At 40.6% G+C, this 13,496-nt stretch overlaps 1 protein-coding gene across 3 annotated transcripts in view; it reads right to left on the bottom strand.

Annotated features, from left to right (window-relative positions):
* KATNBL1 (katanin regulatory subunit B1 like 1) overlaps positions 1-13,496 on the bottom strand; it is a 159,501-nt gene that overhangs the window by 31,343 nt on the left and 114,662 nt on the right. The window lies entirely within an intron of this gene.

The raw sequence follows: 13,496 nt of genomic DNA, 5'->3' as shown, positions 1-13,496 counted from the left end.
CCATCTCCACAGTGGGGGGTGGGGGGTTAGAACATGACAGGGCTCAGGACAGAGGGAGCTTGTTGGCAGCTGTTGCTGTTTCAACTTGCTGATCTACTTAAAAAGGCAGTGTACTTAGAGTAGGGTCAGTGTACTTAAAGGGGCAATGAGCATCTCTCTCTCTCTCTCTCTCTCACAGGCACACATGATGTGTGTGTGTGTGTCTGCCACGCTGTGTCTCTCCCTCCATTCGTGCTGCCTTGTAGAGTGTGAGGCTACATTAACAACAATGCGTTTATCCTCGAGGGCTCAGCCAAGTGCTAGTTCATCATTTAGCAGTAAGGCATTCCCTGGGAAATATCCCACCCTCTGACTCCACCACCTCACCTGTGTGTGTGTGTGTGTGTGTAGTCTTTTGTCTGGCAAAAAAAAATTCCCTGGGACCTAACCCCCACCATTTACAGTAATTCTTTCGGGGAAATTGGATTTGCTTAACATTGTTTTGCTTAAAGTAGCATTTTTCAGGAACATAACTACAACGTTAAGCGAGGAGTTACTGTATATCGGTCCTATTACGGGAAATAGCTGGTTGTCACTTATTTCAATAGAGAGAGTCCCCTTTTATTCAACAGAGATTAAGTTAATCCATGCATACAAGTCACTGAAAAAATTAAATTTATCAGCTCACATGCTGTACTGATAAGGAGGGGGAAAAAAAAAAAAAACACGTCATAGCTGAGGATACTATTGATAAACCAAGGCCAGGCACCTTGTCAGATAATTAACAGTATAAATCTGGTGGACTTTGGATGTACCGTAATGGGAGTATTCCACCTTATTTCTAAGCAATTATCTGAAACCAGACCACATCAGTAAAGACTGAAACTGTTACATCTAAGGCCATCAACAAGCTGTCAAATGGTAATGCATATATTGATATCTCAGTCCAGTTTTGGGGGAAAGTGACCACATTACAAAAAATACCCAACCACAACTTTCATTTTTTTACTTCGTGACAGTGTTCTTCTGAAAGCTCCATAAAATCACCTGCTTTAAATGCACAGAAAAAGGTACTTTTAATTTTCTTTAGCAGACCCCGTAATACATTTAAGTCTTCTTGACATAAGCTGTGCTTTGGATAAAAAGGTAATTCAGTCATTTGTCTGCATTTTTAGAACAATAAACTGATGAAATGACTAAAAATTCAGTGGGGTTCAGCTTCAACATTTGCATTATTAACTTGCAGTTCTTTTGGGACAAGGTTGTAAAGATTTGGATTCATGTACAGTACTCTATAAAGAAACTACCACAGCTTTATCTGGTGGTGTTTTTAGAACTACCAATTCAACGACAGTACTAATGTTCGTAAGCAGGGTGGATAAAAGTGATTTTATTTTGTTACTTGAATTATAGATTTTCTTTTTTAAATAAACCTGTTTAAAACAAAATCTGAACTTAATACAAAATACTTTAAGGCCTAAATTTACAATCTCTTAAAACATTTAAATAAAAAAATAAATATGCTCAATCCACGAGACTATCAAAAAACGTAGAGTTAAAGGGAATTTTTTTATAAAAAGAAAGAATGAGCGGGAAAACATTAACTTTTGAGGCCAAGCTTTATAAATATGGCACAATAGGTCATCTACTGTATTAAGGGCTTGTTTTTAAAAAAAATAAAATGTAGATGCTATTTTGTATGTTTAGTTACATTCCAGTTACCATCCTAATGCAGCTTGACACAAATAATGAGCAGAAAGTACTCCCTGCCAGAGAACAGGTGAGCAGTGCCAGGACAGCAGGACTGCAGAGAGTTCCCTGTGCAGCTGTGGGGCTGGTGACATTGGATTCCTGCAAATGCAAGGTGCAGAGAAGGCTGTGGTTGCCAACTGTTACTGATGGATTATTTTTTTCGCTAATTTCAATGTGTCAAGTAAAATCGACATTTACCATCTACTTAAATCAAATCCTGCCAAGCCTATTTATAAGCCAGCAATTATTTTTGTGATCCATCAAATTATTATTTTGTGTGTAAAACTAAACAGCATTCTTCCAAGACTTCTACCAACCTTTTGTGGCTATGCCACTTATGAGTCAGAGAATTACTCAGTGTTCTGGATCTGTTTACAATCTGGGACTAGCTCAATATATTAAGTCATGAATCTCACCACATGCTCATATACGGAAGGTGACCCAGGTGGATGACTGAACTAAGTACGTGCAAAGAGCTTTGCTGAGATTATAAAGGGGAGGCAGAGACTCAAAAGCTGACAAATGACAATCCACACTCTAGCCAATTGCCTTTAAAGGGAAATGGGTTTATGTTAATACTTGCCAGCACTCTGACTGATAGATCCAGGCTCTCTCATTGATCAGACTGCCGTTATTTTGATATTACTTATCTGTGACCAAGATGAAAATGAGCACTTTTTTGTAATATTACTTTCACCTGTAATTATGTCACAGAAGTAGGTAAGGTTGTGTCCTTTTCCCACCCCTCACAAAAATGAGTTTGGGTTATGGGCTGTCAATTGCCTACTTCATTCAGCATGTGCTAAGTGCTTTTAAAAAGGGATGCTCAACTTGAAGTTATATTTGCCTGAAAGTGTTGCTCCTATTACTGTTACAACTAAGATTATTAAAACAGAAGTTAGTGGGGAAAAAAAACTATTTTTCAATTTGTTTACTTTGTGCAATTGACAGCACTTTGTATAGTCAGTTAACAAGGCAGAAAGACTGAGGAGATCCCACTATAAACAGAGGAGCAAAAAGGTGTTTTGTTTTGTTTTTTAAATTCTAAAAAAAAAGTTAAATTGATAGTACACCTTTAAGCTTCCTGATTTGGAAAGCAAACTTCTGCTACAGACTACGCCTGCAAGTAACACTAGTGCAATATTTTTACAAGCTTTCTTGCTCTTCTTCCCCCCCGCCCCCTCCCCCCTTTTTAAAGTTACTTGCTGCCTGCGAGCAGAATTCCCTGCCAGTCCATGTCTTTTATTTTCTAGTTATTTGAAGCACATAAGTGCCTATAAAAAGACAACTGTACACTCCATGCCATTATTTAATTACAATAACAAAGGACAAATATTCACATTGATATTAATTATCTATGTTTAACATTCCAATTTAGTAACTGCTTCATAATAGATAGGGCCCTACCAAATTCACGGCCATGAAAAACGCGTTACGGACTGTGAAATCTGGTCTCTCTTCTGTGTGCTTTTATCCTATACTATACAGATTTTATGGGGGATCCAGCAATTCTCAAATTGGGGGGCCTGACCCAAAAGTGCAGGGAGGACTGCAAGGTTATTTGGGGGGAGGGGAGGAGGAGGTATCACTTCTGCGCTGCTTTCAGAGCTGGGTGGCCGGAGAGCGGCGGCTGTTGGCTGGGTGCCCAGCTCTGAAGGCAGCACCGTACCAGCAGCAGTGCAGAAGTAAGGGTGGCAATACCATACATACCATGCCACCCTTGCTCCTGCCTTCAGAGCTGGGTTGCTGGAGAGTGATGGCTGCTTACTGAGGGCCCAGCTCTGCAGGCAGCAGCGCAGGAGTAAGGGTGGCATGGTATGGTAATACTATACCATGCCATCCTTACTTCTGCGCTGCCGCTGGCAGGGGTCTGCCTGCAGAGCTGGGCTCCCGTTCTCCAGCTGCCCAGTTCTGAAGGCAGGTCCCCCAACTCCTTTTTGGGTCACAACCCCTACAATTACAGCACCTTTAAATTTCAGATTTAAATAGCTGAAATCATAAAATTTATGATTTTTAAATTCCTATGACTGTGAAATTAACCAAAATGGACCATGAATTTGTTAGGGCCCTAATAATAGAAGTTTATTTACACAGGAAAGTGAAGACTCCCCACTGGTTTTAATGTACAGTTCCCACCTCACTCTTTTACTAGGGGCTAAGATTTACGCCCGTCCCATCATGGAAGAAGCTGGGAGTTCAGTCCCTTAAACCAACAGATTGCTTGTAATTTACTAGTGGCAAAGGCCACAAAAAGAGGCTCAGTGCTTGCATGCTGCTGCCCATTTGCCTGCAAAACCTTAATATCATGATTTCTCTATGAGCCATGCTGTCTGGGGCTCCTCCAATTACTAAACCACAGCTATCTCCCCAAGAGAGAGTACCAAAGTTTAGACAGGAAATCTATACAAGTTTCTGCAGATATTTCCACTGTTCTGCCTTATGGGCCAGAGGGTGGAGGGCAGGGATATGGACAGCCAACAGCCATTCCTGGATCTATTTCCCCACAGAACACTATCAGAGGGACCTACAGGAAGGATGAGCCTTGTTACAGAGGTAGTATTCCTTCCCTTTGATGCCTCTACTGACATAGATTTTGGCTTCTTCAACTTGAGAAAGATACCTCCTTCTAGGCCAATAGAGCTAGCAATGCAAAAACACAATCCACATTTCATAATTGCAGTGGCAAAATGCCTTGATGTGATGAACACATGCAAAATTTTATCTTTATCTGAGATTACACAAAAATCTGTCTAAAAGTAAACATTGTGAAAGAAGGAGAAATTGAACATACCCAGAGCGATATCTGCATGGGCCTCCGCCATTCTAGCTATTGTAGTTTCCTCCTGTGGCATTATTACTTTTTTCCTTTCTTGGCCCAAAGACCCGTGTAAACTTTTATTCATCTGTGGATCTGATGGTCAGTATAACATAGAATTCAAAAATTCCAGATTTGTTATGAGAGCCCAGGCTCTGTCTTGATGGCAAACCAGGGATGTTTTGCAACAGAGTTTACTTAGTATGACTAAAAAGCCCTCTTAATGCTTTTTAAGATGCAGGCTAACATATAGTATGGTTTCAGACAACATATGCTTTGTCTATACACAAAAGTTGTACGACTTGGGTGTAGTTAAAGTGGTACTACCCGACTGGTGACGTAGTAATAATACTCCTACAGGCTATGCAGGAAGGAGAATAAGCTCTTCTGATATAAAGCATCTTTATACCAGCACAATTATGCCCACACTGCGTGTACAAATATAAATATATTAGTTAAAAAGTGACATTCCTAACAGACAGTAATACTGATACAGTAACTGTACAGACCAAGACAACTTCAAATACATTAGCTTGAGTCTTAAGGAGCATTTATGGTCTGTTATACAGTAATAAAACCCCACAGCACTGAGACCTGGTCTTATCTGCGGGGCTAAAAATAGCAGTATAGAAGATGTTCAGGCCTGGGCCTAAATATCTACACCAGGGGTAGGCAACGTTCGGCATGCGGCTCGCCAGGGCAAGCACCCTAGCGGGCCGGGCCAGATTGTTTACCTGCTGACGCGGCAGGTTCGGCCGATCGCGGCCCCCACTCGCCGCGGTTCGCCATCCCGGGCCAATGGGGGCGGCAGGAAGCGGCGCGGGCCGAGGGATGTGCTGGCCGCAGCTTCCCGCCACCCCCATTGGCCCGGGACGGCGAACCGCGGCGAGTGGGGGCCGCGATCGGCCGAACCTGCCGCGTCAGCAGGTAAACAAACTGGCCCGGCCCGCTAGGGTGCTTGCCCTGGCGAGCCACGTGCCGAACGTTGCCGACCCCTGATCTACACTGATATTTTTAGTCCCGCCGTCCGAGTTCCATAAGCTGAGTCAGTTGACCAGGGCCAGCTGCAGGTCTTCTACTGCACTGAAGACATATCCTAAAAGAGCTTTTTAGTCACATTAAACCAACTCAATTGAAATATACCAAACCAATATTTTTTGCATGTCAGTGATTTTAACTGCTACATATTTCTACATCTTTCAGTTTGACCCCAATTAAACACATTACAGCTCTAAGTATGTATCACTAATTAAGCAAGATCCTACTTAGTGTCAATGCATTGCCATTTAACCATTTAAGTTTCTGTGCACTTTTTATAAGTTAGGTTAGGTTTAGCTGGAGGCTGGGGTGGTGGATGCCGCCTGCAGTAAGAAAGTATACTGATAAAAGCCCTGCCTTGTCAGGCAAAGTGTGTATTTGTCAATTGTGTTAGCTTAATACAATTGAAAAGCTCTGTTAAATAGAAGCCAACACGTTTGAAGCAGCATTAGCTGGCTATGATGTAGCCTCGATTCCCTCACTGTGATCCTGGCCCACCTTGGCACTGAGCCATCCCCCCAGTGCAACTTAAGGAGTCTAATGGCCCCTCTGAATACATCTGGCTTCCCACAGCCACAAGGGACATTCCGGAAGCCAGGAAGTTATCTGTACTTTATGTCCCCTTCCCTTGATATGCCTCCAACAGGCACCAGCACGCAGCCAATAAACCACGGGTTCTCAAACTGGGGGTCGGGACCCCTGAGGGGGTTGTGAGGTTATTACATTGGGGGGGGGGAGGGAGGAGTCCACAAGCTGTCATCTTCCACTCCAAATCCTGCTTTGCCTCCAGCATTTATAATAGTGTTAAATATATAAAAAAAGTGTTTTTAAATTTATAAGGGGGGGGGGGGTGTTACACTCAGTGGCTTGCTATGTGAAAGGGGTCACTAGTACAAAACTTTGAAAACCACTGCAATAAACCATCTTTATACCACCCAAGTGTTCTCTTTTTTGCAAATCCTCAAGGATGAGGTTAAGAACATAACATAAGAACGGCCATACTGGGGGTCAGACCAAAAAGTTCCATCTAGACCAGTATCCTGTGTACCAACAGTGGCCAATGCCAGGTGCCCCAGAGGGAGTGAACCTAACAGGTAATGATCAAGTAATCTCTCCTGCCATCCATCTCCACCCTCTGACAAACAGAGGCTAGGGACACCATTCCTTACCCATCCTGGCTAATAGCCATTCACAGACTTAACCTCCATGAATTTACCCAGTTCTCTTTTAAATGCTGTTATAGTCCTAGCCTTCACAACCTCCTCAGGCAAGGAGTTCCACAAGTTGACTGCGTGCTGTGTGAAGAAGAACTTCCTTTTATTTGTTTTAAACCTGCAGCACATTACTTTCATTTGGTGGCCCCAAGTTCTTGTATCATGGGAACAAGTAAATAACTTTTCCTTATTTACTTTCTCCACATCACTCATGATTTTATATACCTCTATCATATCCCCCCTTAGTCTCCTCTTTTCCAAGCCGGAAAGTCCTAGCCTCTTTAAATCTCTCCTCATATGGGACCCATTCCAAACCCCTAGCAGCAGTAGTGTAGTGGTTCTCAGCCAGGGGTATGCAGAGGTCTTCCAGGCAGTACATCAACTCATCTAACTAGTTTTACAACAGGCTACATAAAAAGCACTGGCAAAGTCAGTACAAACTAAAATTTCATAGACAATGATTTGTTAATATTGCTCTGTATACTATACACTGAAATGTGTGTACAATATTTATATTCCAATTGATTTATTTTATAATTATATGGTAAAAAAGAGAAAGTAAGCAATTTTTCAGTAATAACGTGCTGTGACACTTTTGTATTTTTCTGTCTGATTTTGTAAGTTTTTAAGTGAGGTGAAACTTGAGGGTACACAATACAAATCAGACTCTTGAAAGGGATACAGCAGTCCGGAAAGATTGCGAGCCATTGGCGTAGTGGAGAACCAGAGCCACAGAGTTAATAAATTAACCACATTAATGAACTTAGTAAGTAGCCTATGCCACAGTTTTTTGCTACAACTTGGAAAAGACAATTTTCAGTGTGAAACATTACATTCCTGGCAGAGAAAGCTTGTTTTTAGACTTTCTCCAGCCAGCACTCAAAGCTTTTTAGGCTTCCATGTTCACCCAACTTCACATAAAAAGCTTTGTGCGCCACCAAAGAAAGCTGGCACATAGGCTGAATCTTTCTCTGCCTGGTGCACAGTTTTAAATGGAGGAGATCTGATTACTTTCCTAGCTCCACAGACAGCCCCTCTGTCCCCACATATACATGTAACATTAAGTATAAATGGTCACAGAAAGCGTTGTTAACTTTGAGTTAAGGTTATTGGAGATTATTTCCTCACAACACAAACACTAAAAATCAAGAATATCATAAGTTAAGGGAACAGTCCCATCCAACCCAACAATCTCCAAGCATTACCTTGCTACCACAATGACACTAAATTCTTTTTGGCAATACCATCACCCTCAGCGCACACATCAAGTGAAAAAGGAAAAAAAAAAATTCCACCACAGTGCATCACTTATGATATTATGAATGTACATAGAAGACATTTATGCATAAATTTGTTTAGTAGTCTGTGATTTTACTAAGGTAATAAATTGAATATGTAATCCACTTTGCCTTCTTCCCCTACCTAGTGCAATATTGTATTTTAACATTATAATTGGTATTACTTTAAATGGTGTGTTCCAAGGCTGTGCACTTATTTTATTTTCAAATTGTTTGACGTGCATACACTGACTGCAGTAGTATTCCTGAATTAAAATTCAGCATTTTAAAAAGGGCATTCAGTACAATGGAGTACTGTAGACCGATATTGTATTAGATATCACTGCAGCTGTAATTCCTTGCTTTTTAGTGTTTGCATTGCAAGGAAAGATATTTGAGTGACCGGCTGAGTCCACAATAGGGGAAGATGGGGAAAGTGTCTTTTTACCACATGGTAACTAACAAGGGGTAAAATTCTAGAAGCCTAGGAATATGTAGTTTTCATGTGTTTTAGAAAGCGTCTTTTTTCCTAGCAAAGACAAGGCCTAAATTAAAGTTTGTTTGGAAATTCATGCTGTTGTAGGTACCTTCCCAACACACAGAAAGACAGTCACTGCTTCAAGTACCTACAGATCTTTTCAAACATGTATTAAAAAATGAGACACTCTTAAGCCCACTCAATATATTTTTTGAGTACATATTTCCAGATTAAAAACCCTTAGGCATTTTAGATAGCAAGTAACTGGTCACCTAACAAAACCAAGAGAAAATATTAGTTATTACTTCATATTGTTGATTGTCTCCAGTATTCTAACTGAAAGAAACCTATGGCTTGTTTTACAATATATCTAATTGGTTTATTAAAGAGAGGACAATGGCCTTTAACATGGAATTTTAAGAGATTTTTCTCCCTCAGTCTTAGGAAATTGTAGTTAAAGGCTTCTAGTTTAGAAGATTAGAAGCTTGAGATATTGAAATTACAGTGATGAGAGAACGTTCAATCAGCCTATCTGCAAGACTGCATATTTTGATATGATAATTTATGGGTTCAATGAACATTAATTAAAAATTATTAGTGTGAATACTTGCATTAAGGCAGGAATTTAGGTTTAATTTTAAACATGAAGCAGAAAGAATGTCACATTTCTCCTTGGCCCTCGATGTTTACAAGAAAGCAATATTAAAACTAAGGTTGATTCAGTCTGCTTAAAAGAATACTTATAAGCAATTTTGTAAGCTGCCAGTTTCACTTTGTGGCTGCTTACAGTATGCCAAGGCAGATGCACTTTTGTGCAGGAAAAACAAGATCATTCTCTGTTTGATCCTTCTTCAGTGGAGCCCAATCTAAATCCAACAGTGTTTGTGAGCACCCCCTCATAACAAGTCAGTGTGTGCAGAAAGATGGGAATAAAAGTTTAAAAGGAAGCTGTTTCAGCTTCAAGTTTTCAAAGGGCTGGTGTCAAATGGGGGGTAGGTAGTACTCTACAAGTTCCATCCCTATGACTAAACAAAATGAAAAATTACTCTCAGTAGACTGTGACTGTACATGTTATGAGCATTAGAGGGCTCCTTTATCTTAGCTCCTCCATGGTGGGGACTGAGTATATCTGTGGCTTCTTGGGGTCTTTCTTGATTAGGAAAAAATAAGTGGTACTATTCTCCAATATGCAACCTACACATGGCACCAAAATAAGATCAACTCACAGTAAACTGCACAGATCTGTGATCCTCTCTCTCCCCTTTGTTATATAATGAAATAATTAATACCAACTTTTAAAATCACCAGTAGCCATGGGAGTTAATACCTCACTGAGATGAATGGGAGACTCCATCTCTCAAAGCTATTGTTCTGGGCTCTCTGAAGACTCTTATGGACCTTGTCTCCAACATGTTGTATTCAAGTCTTGGATTACTATCAGCTCATATGTGAAAATACAAACTGCTTTGTCTACACAAAGATTTACATACATTTAAATTAACCCATTTAAAAACAGATCTCTGCTTGTTAACCTCAAAAATATTAAATGAGCTTTAAATTTCACCCGCTTTGGATTTAACTATCTTGAATAATTTTGAGTCATCTGCAAACTTTGCCACTTCACTGTTCACTCATTAATGATCTGAAAAAGGAAGTATGTTGAACAGCACTGGTCCCAGTACAGAATCTTGAGGGACCCTACTATCTCTCTCTCTCCATTGTGGAAATGGACCACTTATTTCTACCCTTTGTTTCCTATATTTTAAGCCAGTTACTGATCCACAAGAGGCCCTTCTCTGTTATCCCAGGTTTCCTTAAGAAACTTAGTTTCCTTAAGAGGCTTTGGTGAGGAGCCTTGTCAAAGGCTTTTTGAAAATCCAAATACACTATATCAGGGGTCAGCAACGTTTGGCACGCGGCTCGCCAGGGTAAGTACCCTGGCGGGCCGGGCCAGTTTATTTACCTGCTGACGCAGCAGGTTCGGCTGATCGCGGCCCCCACTGGCCGCAGTTCGCCATCCTGGGCCAATGGGGGCGGCGGGAAGCTGCGGCCAGCACATCCCTCGCCCGCGCCGCTTCTCGACGCCCCCATTGGCACGGGACGGCAAACCGCGGCGAGTGGGGGCTGCGATTGGCCGAACCTGCCGCATCAGCAGGTAAATAAACTGGCCCGGCCCGCCAGGGTACTTACCCTGGCGAGCTGCGTGCCAAACGTTGCTGACCCCTGCCCTATATCAATTGAATCACCCTTATTCATGTTTGCTGACACGCTCAAAAATTTTTAAAGATTGGTGAGGCATGGCTTCCCTTTACAAAGGCCATGTTGAATCTTCCCCAACATACCATATTCATCTGAGAGTTTAATAATTGTTCTTTTCTATAGATTCTACCAATTTGCCCAATACAGAAGTTAGGTTCACCAGCTACAGTTGCCAAGATTGCCTCTGAAGCCCTTAAAAAGGTAAGTCAGCATTACATTAGCTACCATCTACTACTGAGGCTTCTTTCAGAGATGCAGAACTACTAACTGGTATGTAAAGTAATTTCATATTTGAGTTCCTTCAGAACTCTTGGGAGAATACCCTCTAGTCCTGGTGACTTATTACTTTTTATCAATTTTTTCTGAAACCTCTTCTATTGACACATCAATGTGGGAAGAGTCCTTCGGATTTGTTGCCCAAGAATAGCTCTGATGTGGGTATCTACACCACATCCTCTGCAGTGCAGAGAAGCTAAACATTGGTCTTCAATAACCTTATTTTCCCCTGAGTGCTCATTTAACACCTTGGTCGTGTAATGGCCCCACTGTCTGTTTGGCATGCTTCCTGTTTCTGATGTACTTAAAAATTTTTTTAGCATTACTTTTTGCTTCTTTAGCAAGTTGCTGCTCAAATTCTTTCTGGCTGACCTTAGTATACTTTACACTTTACCTGCCATAGTGTGGCTACGTCTACACTACGCAGCTTTTAGCGACAGGGCTGTGTCGCTACAGCCCTGTCGCTAAAAGGTGCTCAGTGTAGCCGCTGTTTGTCAGCTCTCCTGCCACCACAAAACGTCCACCCCCAATGAGCAGCGTTAGCATTGTCGGCAGGAGAGCGCTCCTGCTGACAAAGAGCTGTTCACATTGGTGTTTGTCGTTGCAAAACCTGTGTCTTTTGGGGGTGTGGTGGTTATTTTTTTTTTTTATAAAAACACCTCTGAAAGACAAAAAAGTTTCGTTGTTCAGTTGCTAGTGTAGACATAGCCTTTGTTTTCCTTCCTATTCTTCCTAGTAGAATTTGACTTCCAAATTTTAAAAAATGCTTTTTTGCTTCTAATGTCCTCTGTTACTCTGCTGTTTAGCCACAGTGGCCTTCTTTTGGTCCTCTTGTCTTTACTGGCATACATTTATAGTGAACCTCAATTATGGTGTTTTTGCACACATTTAACCCTTATGACAGCTCCTTTTAATTTCCATCTAACAAGCATCCTCATTTTTGTGTAATGCCCCTTTTTGATGTTAAATGTTACCATAGTGTGTTTTTTTGGTATTATCCCTCTTTAAAGGATGTTAAATTTAATTACATTATTGTTATTACCACCAAGCAGTTCAGCTATAGTTACTTCCTGGACCAGATCCTATGCTTCACTTAGGACTAAATCAAGAACTGCCTCTCCTTTTATGGCTTCCAGGAGTAGCTGCTCCAAGAACCAGTCATTTATGGGGTCTAGAAGTTCTCTCTGCATCATGCCCTGAGGTGACATTTAGTTATTATTGCCCTGTCTACATTTGTACCCTCACCTCCCTGACCATTTCACAATCACTGTCATCCTGGTCAGGGGGTCAGTAGTACATTCCTATTTCTATACTCTTTAACATAGAATTTCTATCCAATTTGTTTCATTTACCTTATTTGACTCTATGCTTTCTTTTAAACATAATGCCACTCCCCTACAAGGGCTGCTTACTCTGTTATTCCTATATTTTTTATATCCTGTTATTACTGTGTCCCATTGATTAGCCTCAGTCCACCACATTTCTGTGATGCCTATTATATCAATATCCTTGTCTAATGGGAGGCATTCTAATTCACTCATCTCTTCTACATAGACTCTGCAGTCTCTCTGACCAAGTTTGGAAGTTAGGGTTTAGATCCGGATAGATCTTTATATTTTAAGCTAAAATTTTAGAATGCTTAGCCTATAAAATGCTAAGCCCCTACAAACACGATTTTAAACTAAGACAAGGTCTTGGTGGCTGCAAGGTACCATTCAGTGCATTACTAGCAAAATGGTAGACAGAGACTTTTAACACATTATTTTTAAACTAATTGAATGCCATGTTGATAGCTTGTCTCTGTTACAACAGGGTTTGTGCTGGTCTGATTTCAGCTGTAACACAGACAAGACAACTGGGTAAAAAAATACACATAGATACACCATGTCTGGCCCTCCTGCAAGCATGATTATTATAACTACAATTCTCAAATATAAGTTTAAGAATTCAAACTAATGCTCATTTTACTAATTCAATAAAATTCTTTGTACAACAGACCTATCCATAACATTTAAGACTATATATCAATGTTTTTTAGACCTAAGATAGAACTATCTTGAATGGAATAGTTTTGATACTGGCTTTTATTTATTCCTTCTAACAAAGACGACTAACAAATTACAAATTCCCTTTGAAATCACGTTTAATTTTCTATGGAACACCCAGCATACCTATCATTTTCTTTGTTTAAGACAGGAAGTTTAGGAGGAATGGAAAGAGGGAAGGGGTGGGGAAAAGGGAAATTCATCTATAACCAAGAATGTAACTATTTTTAAATGCATATAGATTTAAGCCAGTCCTAAAAAGAGTAGCATAAATTACAGTGGAAAAAAAGTTATTTTTGGAAAATATTCTTTTTTTCATAAGTCCTAAAAATGTTAATAGATATTACCAATTGAATCATTTCT

The sequence above is a fragment of the Chrysemys picta genome, chromosome 4 (genome assembly GCF_011386835.1).
Source record: "Chrysemys picta bellii isolate R12L10 chromosome 4, ASM1138683v2, whole genome shotgun sequence".
Taxonomy (NCBI): Eukaryota; Metazoa; Chordata; order Testudines; family Emydidae; genus Chrysemys; species Chrysemys picta.
The sequence above is the reverse complement of the archived record's forward strand: the minus strand, read 5'-3'. Positions and strand labels throughout refer to the sequence as shown.